At 40.8% G+C, this 13,824-nt stretch overlaps 1 protein-coding gene across 2 annotated transcripts in view; it reads left to right on the plus strand.

The window, feature by feature from the left end:
• RARB (retinoic acid receptor beta) overlaps window positions 1-13,824 on the plus strand; it is a 1,055,941-nt gene that overhangs the window by 296,355 nt on the left and 745,762 nt on the right. The gene's annotated exons all lie outside the window — the stretch shown is intronic.

Consider the following 13,824-nt stretch of genomic DNA (forward strand, 5'->3'; position numbering starts at 1 on the left):
CCCCCCCTTTGTTTTTAACCTTCTATTCCTATATAGCACTCCTTCACCTACGTCTCTGTATGTAATTACCCGACCCCCATAATCCGTCTATTTTTCTATATAGTCACTAGTTTTTAAAAATATGTCTATTTTCTTCGTTTATTAGAAAAGCTGTCTACTTGTTCTTCATCTCTGCTTCTCATATATTCTTTATCATATATATACTCAACTCAGCAAAACCACTCTCTTACAGTAGGGCTATCTGTCTCTAACCATTTTTTGGGATTGTCTCTTTTGCTGCATTTAACAGGTATGGGGCGATCGTATTTCTATACTGCTTTAAAGATACATCTGTTTTATGGAAAAGGCATGTCCATGGGTCGTCCTAGATATTCACACCTGTAATTTGTCTGATGAAATGTTGTACCTTCAACCAGTATTTCTGGATCTTAGGGTATTCCCACAAGATATGAAGCATTGTGTCTTCCACCTTACAACCCCTCCAACACAAAGTTGATTTCTCTGGCTGACATTTATGTGCTTTTACCGGTGTCATATACCATCTCGAAAAACATTTGTAATTCATTTTGATGATATTCACATCTGTAGCAGTGCAGTGTATGGCTCTCAGTACTGCATTTACTTTATGCTCTATTAAATGTAATACTATTTCTTTTACCCAAGTTACTATGTATGGGGGTTTCCTCATACCCGCCATCTCAGTTAATACCTTGTATATCTGAGACAGACTATGTTTTATTTTTGTTAATGGATTACACTTTTTCTCTTTTAATAGGCGGGGATAATGATCCCCCAAAATGTTTTAATTGTAAATATCTCCATTCATTCAACATCATATTCCCCCCCTAATTTTAGGTTTGTGATATGACCTAATTTTTCCATTATGTGTTATATCTTTTAGCTGCAAATGTTGTACCCAATTGCCAAATTGTTTCTCAAATCCTGGTGCAAAATATTTTGTGCCATCTACTGACAATAACGGAGAGTTGTATTCCCATTTGGCTTGTCTATGAATCATATCCCAAATCTTGTATACAACTCTCGTCATTTCATGTGTATCTTTGTGTATTTTCCTAAACTTTGGTGGAATCCATATATTCCTATTAAGTTGTGTTCCACTTAACGTGGTTTCAATCTTGACCCATCTTTTATCCGTATTTTTTTGTCCACTCTATCATAAACTAAATCACAGCTGCCGTGTAATATCTTTTTATATCTGGTGCTGCTAATTCCCCCTGTGATTTATCTCTACTGAGAGCCGCATACTGCACTCTTGGTCTTTTCCCTTGCCAGATGAAATTTAACAAATTTGTTCTCATTGTTATAAAAGAAACTGGTGGAATGGCAATTGGTAACATTTGAAATCTATATAGTATTTTGGGCAGCATTATCATCTTAAATATATTTATATTCCCCAACCATAAGAGTGGGCGGTACAATATTTTTCTGATGTCTGATTTGATCTCATTTGACAAGGGTATATAGTTAGCCTGATACAGGTTTTCCAATGATGGAGTTAAATTTATCCCTAGATAGTTTCAATTTTGATTTTGCCCAAGTAAATAAGAATTCCCTCTGCAATGCTTGCTCTTCTTTTTTATTTAACCCAATGTTCAGGATTTTTGACTTTATTGGGTTTATCTTAAAGTTTGACAATTACCCATATCTCGTTAACTCCTTAATAACATTTGGAAGAGTTATTCTAGGATTATTAATAAAAAACAAAATAGCATCTGCAAATGCTGCAAATTTATGTTCTTCCTGCCTGACCTTCACTCCCCTAATATCTATATTATTCCTTATAGTCGCTAGTAATGGTGCCAATGACAAAACGAACAACAGGGCCGAGAGAGGACATCCCTATCTGGTCCCGTTGCAGAGTTCAAACTGAGGTGATAGGTTTCTGTTCACTTTTACCAATGCTGATGGGTTCCGATACAGTGCTCCTTTCCACTGAGTCATCCTTGGACTGATACCCAAATCCTTTATTGTTTCGACCATGAACTCCCAAGTCACCCTGTCAAATGCTTTATCAGCATCAATTGGAAGCAGGAGGGCTGGGACGTCCCGGATACTAGACACTGGGAAAATGGCATATAAGGATCACGATGAAGGGTGAAGTTCAGGGAGAGTTGAGACCACAATTATTGGTACTGGAAAACATGTCAGTTTACACGGATACCTGTTTTTACCTTTTAGCTTTACTTGCAATCATTTGACTGTTCCCTGTCACAGATAGAAGAAATGTTATTTCTAGCATTTGCTTTGCACTGATACTTTGCTGCCGTTTGTTCCTATGAACTCTTAGATATAAAACAATAAGGCTGTCTATGCTGTGTCAGGTTGCCTCCATGCTTGGCTGAATATTTACAGAACAATAAAAGTAAAAGTATATCTGACCCTATAAAATTGATGCACGCACTGTTAAATAATGGTGGTGCCCTTGAGATAACAATTATTGTCCATATGGCAGTTTGCATGCAAGTTGTCTAACAGTTTTATTCAGTACTGGGTTTGTATTAACTAAGCAGTTTGTTTTTATGAATTCTGTTCTGAAATAAATAGACTTGCAGGAAATTTAATGTCTCTAAATTAGCTGGAAATTTCCTGCACTATTAGCAATTTTTGCATAACAGATTGCTTGCCTTCTCATTATTTTTTAATAAGGAAGATAAATGTAATCCCTTTCAGGTGAGAACAGTTTAAAGATCGTATACATAAAGTAAATGTACTACCCAGAAGAAGACAACTGTACAATTGATTTTTTTTTTTTTTTTTTTGGTAATTTGTCCTATTTATAAATATCCGGCTGTATTCTGGAACATTTAAAGCAATAATAAACCCAAAGAAAAAATGTGTTAGATCAAATTGACCAAGCAGTCAAAGTCAAATGTTTATAGACTTCAACATCCAATTCTAACTCCAGGTAACCACTTGCTGTGGTCAATCTTTTTTTTACAGTGTCAATCGCTATTCACATGAATCTGTCCTTCCAGCCACAAGAATCTGCTGATTCTTGCCTCTAGAATCCAGTGTATGTGGCTAAATGACCATGTAAAGGAGGACTTACAGTTACTAGTGTGCTTATGTTAGCTCTCAACTGAATTATCAAGCCATCAAATGGCTGTTGTCATGGCAGATGTCATAGCTGGTGTTGCTTGGATATGCAGTACCATATTTTTTTTTGGCAGACCCTACTATAAAACATGTGATTGCCTCCATGGCCACCTTCCCGATCCTGGCTGACTGAACTAAGCACATGACCTGAGACCTTAGATCAGTTTTAATGGATTTCCCTGTTCACTACCACCTACAACTTTTACCTGAGGCCATAAATTACTGCCAGATCTTTAGAATGAGTCTCCTCTCTTTCCATATGAAAAAAATCCTTTGGCTTAAACGCTGGTCGGCGACACTTCTGTGCAAAAAGCATTTCAAAGGGGTGCCCTTTAAGGGAAAACAGCTGTTTGATGCTTCTTTGCATCAGGAGCATTAAAGAACTCTTTTTCCTTAGAAAAAGAAGGCTTGTACTTTCACAGGTAGATTTTCAACTCCTGAAACTGGGAAAAAGTCCTTCTTAGGCCTTGAGCTCTGGAGAAGTCTGGAGTACATTTTAGTTGGAAGACGTGTACCTCCAAGCCAGGCAAGTCTAACTACAAGCCCTCTCCCCAGCGAACGGGTTCCCCAACTTGTCAGAGTTTGAGGACATCTGTCAGCCTTTTTGGCCTTCTGGTCTCAGACATTTTGGTCCAGAGTTTCATTTCTATGGGCTACAAACTGAAGTTTCGGAGTCTACCTCCTCCCTCTCCCTGCTCTCAAATGTGCCTCCTTCCTACAAAGACAAGTGAATTGTAATGCTACTATTCAGCGGCTCCTCTCTCAGGAGGTTACTATCACAGTCCAGAATGAGAAACAATTTTGGGGCTTCTACTCAAATCTGTTCACAGTTCCCAAGGCAAATGGAGGGACTGAAAACTCTCAATGTGTTGCTGTGAGTTGAAAGGTTCTGCACTAAATAGGCCAGGTCAGTCAAATGTGAGGTCTGTGGACATTTGGAATGCTTACTTGCACATTCCCATCTTTCCTCCTCATCAACATCATCTTCATGTTGTTTGGGTGCTCCACATTAATAAATTAGCTGTCCTTCCAATTGGCTTTTTCACAGCAGTTCCAGTTCTTCAGTCCTAGCTCTGTTCTCAAGGGAAATATGCTGGGGGATACCTGGATGATCTCCTGTTAAATGACTAGTCCTCCCTTTTTCTGTCACCAGTGTCCAGTGGTAATTGGTCCAGACTCTGCCGAGATTCAGTTGGATCCTCAACCTTTAGAAATCATCGCTGGAACCAAATTAGAGTATCCGCAACTGACAGTGAATACCACCCTGTCCAGGATCTTCCTGCTCCAGGGCAAATTTCTGTCCCTCTACTCTGGTGCCCAGGCCCTCCAGTCCCAGGGTTGACCCTTGAATTGTGCTTTCATGAGGATCTTGGGCCTGATTATAGTCTCCTTTGAGGTATTGTAAGCTCCAGACTGCAACTGTACAAGTTCAGTGTGGGAAAAACAGACATGATCCTTGGACTGCTGCACAAATTCAGACTCTTCTTGATGTGGTGGATTTCCAGCCCGGTGCTAAAATCAGGGAAACCTTTTCCCCCAAAAATGTGAAAAGTTCTCACTAAGGATCCCAGCCTATTGGGCTGAAAACCTTTTGGTGCAGGGAACAAGTTGAGGACATTGGACATCTTCTGGCATTTAGATTCAACAACAAATTGGACACTTTTGTCACTAGGTACAGGGACCCTCAGGCCTTCACAGTGGGCTGTCTTGGGGCTCCATGGGATCAGTTAAACCCAATCTATACCTTTCCTTCTCTATGGTTTCTCCCTCGATTACTCCACATGATCTAGGTGAAAGGGGCATCCTGGTGATCCTCATTGCACCAGACTGGCCCAGAAGGATCAGAGCATATCACAATGTTCACTCTACTGCACTGTGCGGTAAGTTCCAATGCGTTATAAGACTCTTATCTTGACATGTTAGTATATGTGGATTATGCACACCTCGATGCCTTCCAAAGACTGGGGAAGTCCAAACGAACTGAAAGCATAGAAGACCACAGAGGATGAGTAAGTCTACTGCATTATTTACAATATATGTTTGCATCTAATACAGGTGAATATACTCACAAAACAGTACTTGTGTCAGAGCATTATAGTAAAATAATTTGCTTAAATCCATAGGTGGAAATCCACAACAATTGTAGTCACATTGGCTAATGCATTTCAAGGTTTTTCAGGAACAAGGAAGCTACATACAACGACACTAAATGGAGAAGCACTGATCCTGACTGTAAAGTTCCTTGTCAACATTAAGAGACTTCTAAACAAGGCTCTGAAGAAGAAATAAACATTGAAACGCGTTAGAAAATGTGACTACAAGTGTTGGGGATTTTGGCATATGGATTTAAACGGATGATTTTATGATAATGCTAAGTACTGGTTTGTAAGTATGTACAAAACAGTTTGCAAGACACAGTCCTGCTTGTGATGGATCTTTTAATGGAACTCGCATGAGACAGATTTCCTATATATAAAAATATCAAATTTTATTATACATTGTTAAAAAAAAAGGCGCCTAAGGCGTCACAACATAAAAGAAAATACACAGTAAAAAATGGGATAACAGTATCCTTGTAAGGATTCTAGTACAGACACCTATGTAGGATTAATTCAATGATTAATGTGTATGTGTCCTTTGCTGGTTGATGCGTTTTGCAAACTGCTTCCTCAGGACCAACAGCAGGTATATCACATTCTGGTAATCTTAAACAGATATCGCTGTCAGTTTCACATAAGCAAAAAAAAATTTACATTTATCTCAAAATATTGTACATAATTTACCATAGTCAACACTTACATGCGTTGTGGTAAGAGCATTCTTATGACACATACATCTGGGGGCAGACACGGGACCACCAACTCATTAGATTCTATCCATTATGTCAGTATAATTATGCTCAAATTTTTATGCTTTGCCAAAAACCCATAAAAATCTTACCCAGCCCTCAAGCAGACCAATAATATCAGGAATTGGATCCTATACGGAATTGGCTAGTCGTCTTATAGACCATTAGCTGCGTCCCCATGTTACATCCTTACCGTCATATATTAGAGACACTCCAGACTTACTACAATGTCTAGAGGGAATTATGACACCAGCCAATACCATTATGGTGGCTATTGACATTGAGGCACTGTCTAATAGTATACCACACAACAAGGGGATACACGTTAATAGTGAATTTTTGAAAGAACGGGACCAAGACTCATGGGCATATAGTCTTTTCATCCTGTTTTTACTTGAACATATTCTTACCAGCAATGTATTTATCTTTGATGGCTCCCACTACCTCCAGGTACAGGGAGTGGCTATGGACACCCATTTGCACCCATATATGCCAACCCTGGGAGGGGGTGGGAGCGGTCTTTGTTTTCAGAAGATAGATACATTACATTTTTGGATTCAATACTACTTTGGTATCGATATATTGATGACGTGATAATGTTTTGGACAGGCATACCTTCCCTTTTGGAAGAATTCATGTGGACCCTTGAACATAATGTGTTTAATTCTAAATTTTTATGATGAAATATAACCCACATGTGATTACATTTTTGGATATTAAGGTTTTAAAACAGGACAGTGGCTATATAGGTACAACTCAAAATAGAAAGCCCACAGTGGGCAATACTCTCCTGCATGCAGAAAGCTTTCACCCCAAACCATTACTACGTAGCATTCCTTGTAGCCAATAGCTCCAGCTTCAGGGGATCTGTTCAAGTGATTCAAACTTTCAGAATCAGGCAAATGCATTAAGAAATAGATTGCTACAAAGAGGATACTTACAAAATTGTCTAAAAAAAGCTTTTAACAGAGCAAAAAAATCTATCTAGAGGGGAACTTCTTTTCAAAAAGAAAGACAAAAAACAATCAGAGGCAAACTGATTGATTACCTCTTTCAATAGGCAGAATGGCAGCGTTCGTCATATTTTTCCAAAACACTGGTATCTCCTCATAAATTACCCTGTTTTGGATAAATATATAAAGGACTACCCGGAGATCACATACAGGAGAGCTAAATCCATTAAAGACAGGCTAACTAGGAGTCATTTTGAGGGAACGCAGAACCAGAATCCGGAATGTGATATTCGGGGAACCTGGAAATGTGGAACTTGCAATTTCTGCCAATGTGTGTTTGAAAACCAAACCATTTATCTTCCAAATTGAAATTGACATGCATTACCATATCATGTGAACTGCCAAACTATTGGCATTGTATATATTATGTTCTGGGATTGCAAAGCCTTCTATATAGGAAAAACCAAGCGCAATTTTTGGCATAGAATAAAATATCATATATACTATATCACAAGTAATCAGTTAAATTCACCTTGGCAGACATGTTTCATTATACCACAAACGCAATACCAAATATTGCCGCCTTGGAACGTACCATACCAGACCCTAGAGGAGGAGATTTCGATAAGAGAATTTTGCAACGTGAAACCAGGTAGATTTACTTATTACAAGCTACGAAGCCACCTGGTTAAAACAAAGCTATTCATTTTAAACCATATCTGTAATTATTGGCTAGTGGTCTCAATGGAAGCCATTAGCTATAGTAATCTACCTCCTCTCTAAAAAAAATAGTTTTTCCTGTATATTAAAACATCTGAAAGATTAATATAATTGTCCATTTAGAAATGCTATTATTGACAGTGGAAACAACATAATGATCTCCATATATTGCTGTGCTCTCCTATAATCTCAGAACTCCCTGTAATAGATAATATCTAGTAATAACCTAGATTAATGAATTTGAACATATACTATTTGGAATAAATAAGATGTATATTTAGGCATGTTTATATGAGTACAGCATTTTTTGTGTGTTTTCTTCCCATAGTCATCATGAGTTTGTGAAGCGTTATACATTATGCATTTTCTGACAGGCGGGCACATGTTCTCCATATCAGTTCCCGCATCGGGATATTGAATAGCATTGCTCCATATTCCATCTCTCCTGATGACCCATTTTGGAGGAAGCAGGGTTCTATGTTTGCCCACAAACTCAGCCCTTACATGGGTGGGTCCTGGCATCCATTCAATGGGAGATGCCTCACTGCGATTAGCCCCATTTGGCACATGAGCAGTGATGGGGCACACACGACGCCGTGACATCAGCAGCCAGCTCCATAGTTGAAGTCGGGTGGCGTCTGCAGCGCTCGTGGTGGATAAAAGCTTCTCAGATTGTGCATTCTGTCCGTTGAGGCAGATGACACATTTCCCCCCCTGGGTGGACAGATTGAGGGTAAGGAGGCTTCTTCTGGTAAATGTGACTATGATACCATGAGGGAATACCTTTATCATTTATGGCTTTTTAATTATGTTTGTCTCATAGGAACGCACACACATTTCTTTATACTTTAAGATATGGAACTTATTTATGATGAACCGCTGTTTTTCTGCTGAGGCTGATGTACAAAGCAGCTTTCTTTTCTCAGTGAAGTATTAAGGTGTGTTTAATAGCTCTTAGATATATACAATACAGAAATATTTGGGCTGCATAGATCTAAATATATAAAAAAAATACTTTTTTCATAGGAACAATACCCCCTTTCTTCTTAACATAGTTTACTCCTTCCACACCAACCAAGACAGTGTGTTCACTTCCTATTTCCTGCCTCAAAATATACCAAGTAAATGTTGTCCCCTGGTCCTAAACTGGGGCTATAATGTAAATGTAGATTTTCGGCTGGGCTGTAAGCAGCTCAGACTAATTGTACAGTTTATTTGGTCTTTCCTGAATCTCAATTAGGTTGTGCATTTCTCACTGTCAGCAGTAGGTGTCACTGGTACAACAGGCCAAAATAAGATAGTACAACTAGGTTGAGCTATGAATATTTATTCTTCTTCCAGCCAGCCAGCTCAGTAGGAAGATTCTTGGCCATTGGTGCATTCTAGGGGAGGATATATATTTGGATGGGGCCATGTGCTCGCTCTCTCTTGCCTTGGGTCCTCCTGGCCTGGGGTTGTGCTGCTGAAGTGAGCTCTGCGTGTAGGCCCAGAAGCCTGTCTGGTGCCTACTAATCCTGAGATGGTCCTTAGGCTGTCTTGCCGGCATGGAAGAAGCCAAGCCAAATTGAGAAGATCCAGGGGAGGACCCTTGCTGGAGTAAGCCAGGATGAAGGCCGGTCTCTCAGAGGGGCCTGGTGACTCGTTTGGAGGATGCACCTACATCTAAAATGTGCTTACAGTTTTGCCAGGTCGGATTAAAGGTTCTGACACTGTGAAGCTGGATCTTGTTCTACATTCTGAAACGTGTTTGCAGTATCGCCAGGTTGGCTTAAAGGTTCTGGTACTGTGTAGCTGTATTTTTTTTTGGATCCAAGGAGTCTGTAAGAGATTTGCTTCTGGTATCGGCAATCCCTAACCCTCCCTCCTACTACCTTCTTTCAAGTTCTGCATTAAAGCTTTAATTGATCAAAAGTGACTGGCGCCCAATAACTGTTCAAACCTCCCCATTATAGCCATTGACTCAGCCCTGGGGTAAATGCTACCTCATTCCCTGCCTCTGGAGGTGACACCCTAACCCCAGTAGACCCAGGGGGCTGTACATAAATTGCTCTCAACTTCCCCCACGGGGTACATACTCTGAGACGCTACTTCAGCTATGGGGCTCCTTTTGCCAAACAAATTCTTTATTTGTTCTTGCTAAAGATTCCTGCAGGGGCTCCCTGCTCAGGCTCTATCATTGCTAGATGGATTTTGCAAGCTATCCCTCAATCCTATGGTCTAAATGACTAGATCTGTTAGTGCTTCCTGGGCTTTTCAGCACCAGGCATCTTAATACAGTACAGGACAGAGGTCCATCTCCTCTGTTTTTTATAACTTCCCTATTGTTTACTACAAAACTGAGGCTTGCTAAGAATTGGAGAGGTCAGATAAGGGATGTCCCTGCAGCGTTTTTTACCAGTGTCCAGTCACGTGAGGATAGCTGCATGGTTAGGAATAAGATTCTGTGTCCTGTACTATATTACTGTTATTTCTGTTATTTTTAATTTTCCTTGTTTAATGTCTATTTTTTCTGCATAGTTAGGATTGTACTTTGGTCAAAATGTTTTTTGTGTGTATTTTTGAATCAATGGTCTTCCCCTTATTTCAGTAAATTGCAGCCAAGTCTGTTTGTTTTGTTCTCGCTGAGCACTTTCCACAATGGAAACTAAATTGAGGCTGGTGAAAGATAAGGGGCAATAGTTTGGCTTGTAAAAAATTAGATCACATTGACCTTATGTTCTGCTGGATACTGAATTCTGTTGATGCCATAAAAACACCTTCACATTTTAAAATTTTTGAAAATGTGATTTTGTATAAAAATTTTTCTGTTATATTAATGTTGTTATTCATAAAGGGTTGAGTTTTGAAAGCAGTGTGTTCAGATCATCAGATTAAGTTTGAGCATGCAGTATCTACTGTTTTTTGCTAAGTTGATTATTGAGCAGTACAGAAACAAAATGCTTTTAAAAATCTGAACTATCCAAGTGGGCATACCATTCTTTGGACATTTATTTATATAAAGCTGAGAGAAGTACTGTATTAGGCCCTACATCAACCGCCGGTCGTTTCTGTCTTTTATTCTCCCATATAGCTAAGGTGACATTTGACATCTAAATGGCTGATGCAACACAAACTCCCTCTTTCTATCTCACTCTCTTTCTTTCTCTGTCTCTGTCTGTCTGTCTGTCTATCTCTCTCTCTCTCTCTCTCTCTCTATATATATATATATATATTGTGACAGGAAGTCAGGTAAATCTGGGAATGTAGTCACTGAGAGGAGACACATTCCCACCTGCTTTGAAAAGTTCACTGATACTATAGGGTGTTGGCTGCAAAAAGAGCCAGCAGGAAGTTGAAAACCATTCAGCTGTTCAGAATGAGGAGATCAAGGCCTCTATAATTTGTCCAGAGAAAATCTATTGAGTGCTGCCTCCTGTCGCCGTGTAGGCTGGGAGAGGAGGACAGACATACGTGTACCTCCCGACGCCGTGTGGGCATGGGAGAAGGACTGCTGCCGCCTGTCGCCGTGTGGGCTGGGAGAGGGGGACAGTCGGATGTGTGCCTCCCGACAAGCTGGTGAGCATGGGAGAAGACCCCCTACAGCGATGTGAAGCTAAGGAGGGTAACCACGAGTGAAGACGTCTCAAAGGTGAGAAGACAAAGTGTTCCATGTGAAGAGTCTGAAGAGTAAAGGGACCTGTTATAAATGAACCTGTGCTGTGTGAAAGAAAACAAAGGGACATGTTCAATGGACAATGTTTGTGCTGTGTGAAAAGCAAACAAATGGACATTTGAGTGTCTGCTGTAGGATCAGCAGTGTCGGCCCAACAGTAGGTTGGAAAGACTTCTTAGGTAGGTTCCAGCTGTGAGAAGGTAGCCGCCCACAGAGGCAAGGATTTATTTTGTCTTTTATTTTATTTTGGCTGTTTTGATGCTTGCAATTGTGTTAAGTAAATTGCATGAATAAATCAGTCTTGTTTTCAACCTCTAATCGGCTATCTCTCTGTGAAAACGCACCCCCAAAGGGGTCACCCATACGCCTACCACCGAGCTAATCCCTCACATATGGTGGAGGTATGCAGTGGGCATAAGCAGAGATCCCTGCAAGGAAGTACAAATGTTTGATGAACTTTATCTGGTGCATGAGATTGCACAATCTATGTGTGCAGGAGAGAAGATCCTGACAGAAAAAAAAAAAGTGTTTTAAAGAGACAGCGGTCTCAAAATTATTTGATGAACTTTGTTGTGTCTGGTGCAAGTGACTGCACAAACTGTGTGCGCAGGAAAAGAGATCTTGCAAGAGAGAGAAAAACTACATGTGTTAAAGAGACAGTGGTCTCAAAAATTTTTGCTGGACTGTGAAAAATTTGTTTGTGGAGTTATTGAAGATGGGGCGATCCAAACGCCTGAAAAATGCAAAGATAGATGAAATGAGAGACCGGATTCTATGGATGGAGGGGATGTTACCGTCTGAACCAGCCCCATCCATGCCTAAAGAGAGTCTACTAAAGAGGAAGGTTGTTGTCCCTAGCAACACTGATGAAACTGCTATGGAGACGCAGTGTGCTCAGATGAAAAGTAAGCTCAAAATGGAGGAGATGTTGAAACAACTGATTATATCAAATACAGCTCAACAGCAGGCAAATGCAGCTCAACAGCAGGCAAATGCGGATTTTCAGCGGAGCTTTGCAGCTCAACAAAAGGCTCATCAAGAGAGCATGGCAGGCTGGAAACAGAGACGCCAGCAGCCAATGGAGGCCATCGGTTTGGAGGAAACCGAGTATGTGTGCAGGGCTGAGTTGGATGCCTTGCAACGGAAAATGGAAGAAAAGGAACAAGCCTTGGAATTGCTTAAAATGGAGCATAGAAACTTGCAGGAAATGAATGAACTACTCAAGTCTCATGTGTTACAGTGGGAAGAATCCACTGCTCTTCTTTTGGTCGAGTTGCAAAAACGCAGAGAGACTATAATGGAGAAAGATACCATCCTCATGGAAAAGGAAAGTGAAATTCAGACTTTGCAGAAGCAAAGTATGGCTGATATGTTGGAGTTGCGTAATCAGCTGGAAAAAAGTCTTCAGTCTTTGGGAGCTACAAAAATAGACCTGCAGGAGTCGCAGGAACAGAATGTCGCTCTGAAAACGACATTGTCTCTCAGCGACAATGAGAAAAGTGAAAGAGAGGCTAAATTACTGAGTACTGTGTATGAGCTCACCACTTTGAGCAATGTGGTAGATGAATTACGTGCAGACTGTGAAAGTTGGAAAGGTGAAGCCCAACGTTTCCAGCAGCAGTTAAAGGAGAAAGAAGCCTGTGTGGCAGAATTACAGTCTCATTCCCAGAAACTAGCCAATGAGGTGAAGGCTCTTATGCAGGGAAAAGAAGATTGTGAACATAAGAGGGAAAAAGTAGAGGCACAGCTTCTGGAATCGCAAGTCAAGGTGTCAGAAGGTGACCGATTGTGTGCAAAGCTGTCAATGAAGATGACAGAAACGAGAAGGAGCAAAATTATGCCAAAAATGCAGTTGAAGAATGTGTATATGAGATGAGAGACAAACTGTGTGGCATTTATGAGAAATCTGTCAGTGAAGATGACAGAAACAGTTTCATCCGGAAGCTTGAGGATAATAGGAGGCTTATCAGTGAGTCAGCAGTGCCTGACACATGCGTGCCTGGAAATATGTGTCCCAACCCTAGGGTTGAAACAAGAGGGGGGGGTATGTGACAGGAAGTCAGGTAAATCTGGGAATGTAGTCACTGAGAGGAGACACATTCCCACCTGCTTTGAAAAGTTCACTGATACTATAGGGTGTTGGCTGCAAAAAGAGCCAGCAGGAAGTTGAAAACCATTCAGCTGTTCAGAATGAGGAGATCAAGGCCTCTATAATTTGTCCAGAGAAAATCTATTGAGTGCTGCCTCCTGTCGCCGTGTAGGCTGGGAGAGGAGGACAGACATACGTGTACCTCCCGACGCCGTGTGGGCATGGGAGAAGGACTGCTGCCGCCTGTCGCCGTGTGGGCTGGGAGAGGGGGACAGTCGGATGTGTGCCTCCCGACAAGCTGGTGAGCATGGGAGAAGACCCCCTACAGCGATGTGAAGCTAAGGAGGGTAACCACGAGTGAAGACGTCTCAAAGGTGAGAAGACAAAGTGTTCCATGTGAAGAGTCTGAAGAGTAAAGGGACCTGTTATAAATGAACCTGTGCTG

The sequence above is a fragment of the Pelophylax lessonae genome, assembly GCF_965119305.1.
Source record: "Pelophylax lessonae genome assembly, chromosome: 5".
NCBI lineage: Eukaryota > Metazoa > Chordata > Amphibia > Anura > Ranidae > Pelophylax > Pelophylax lessonae.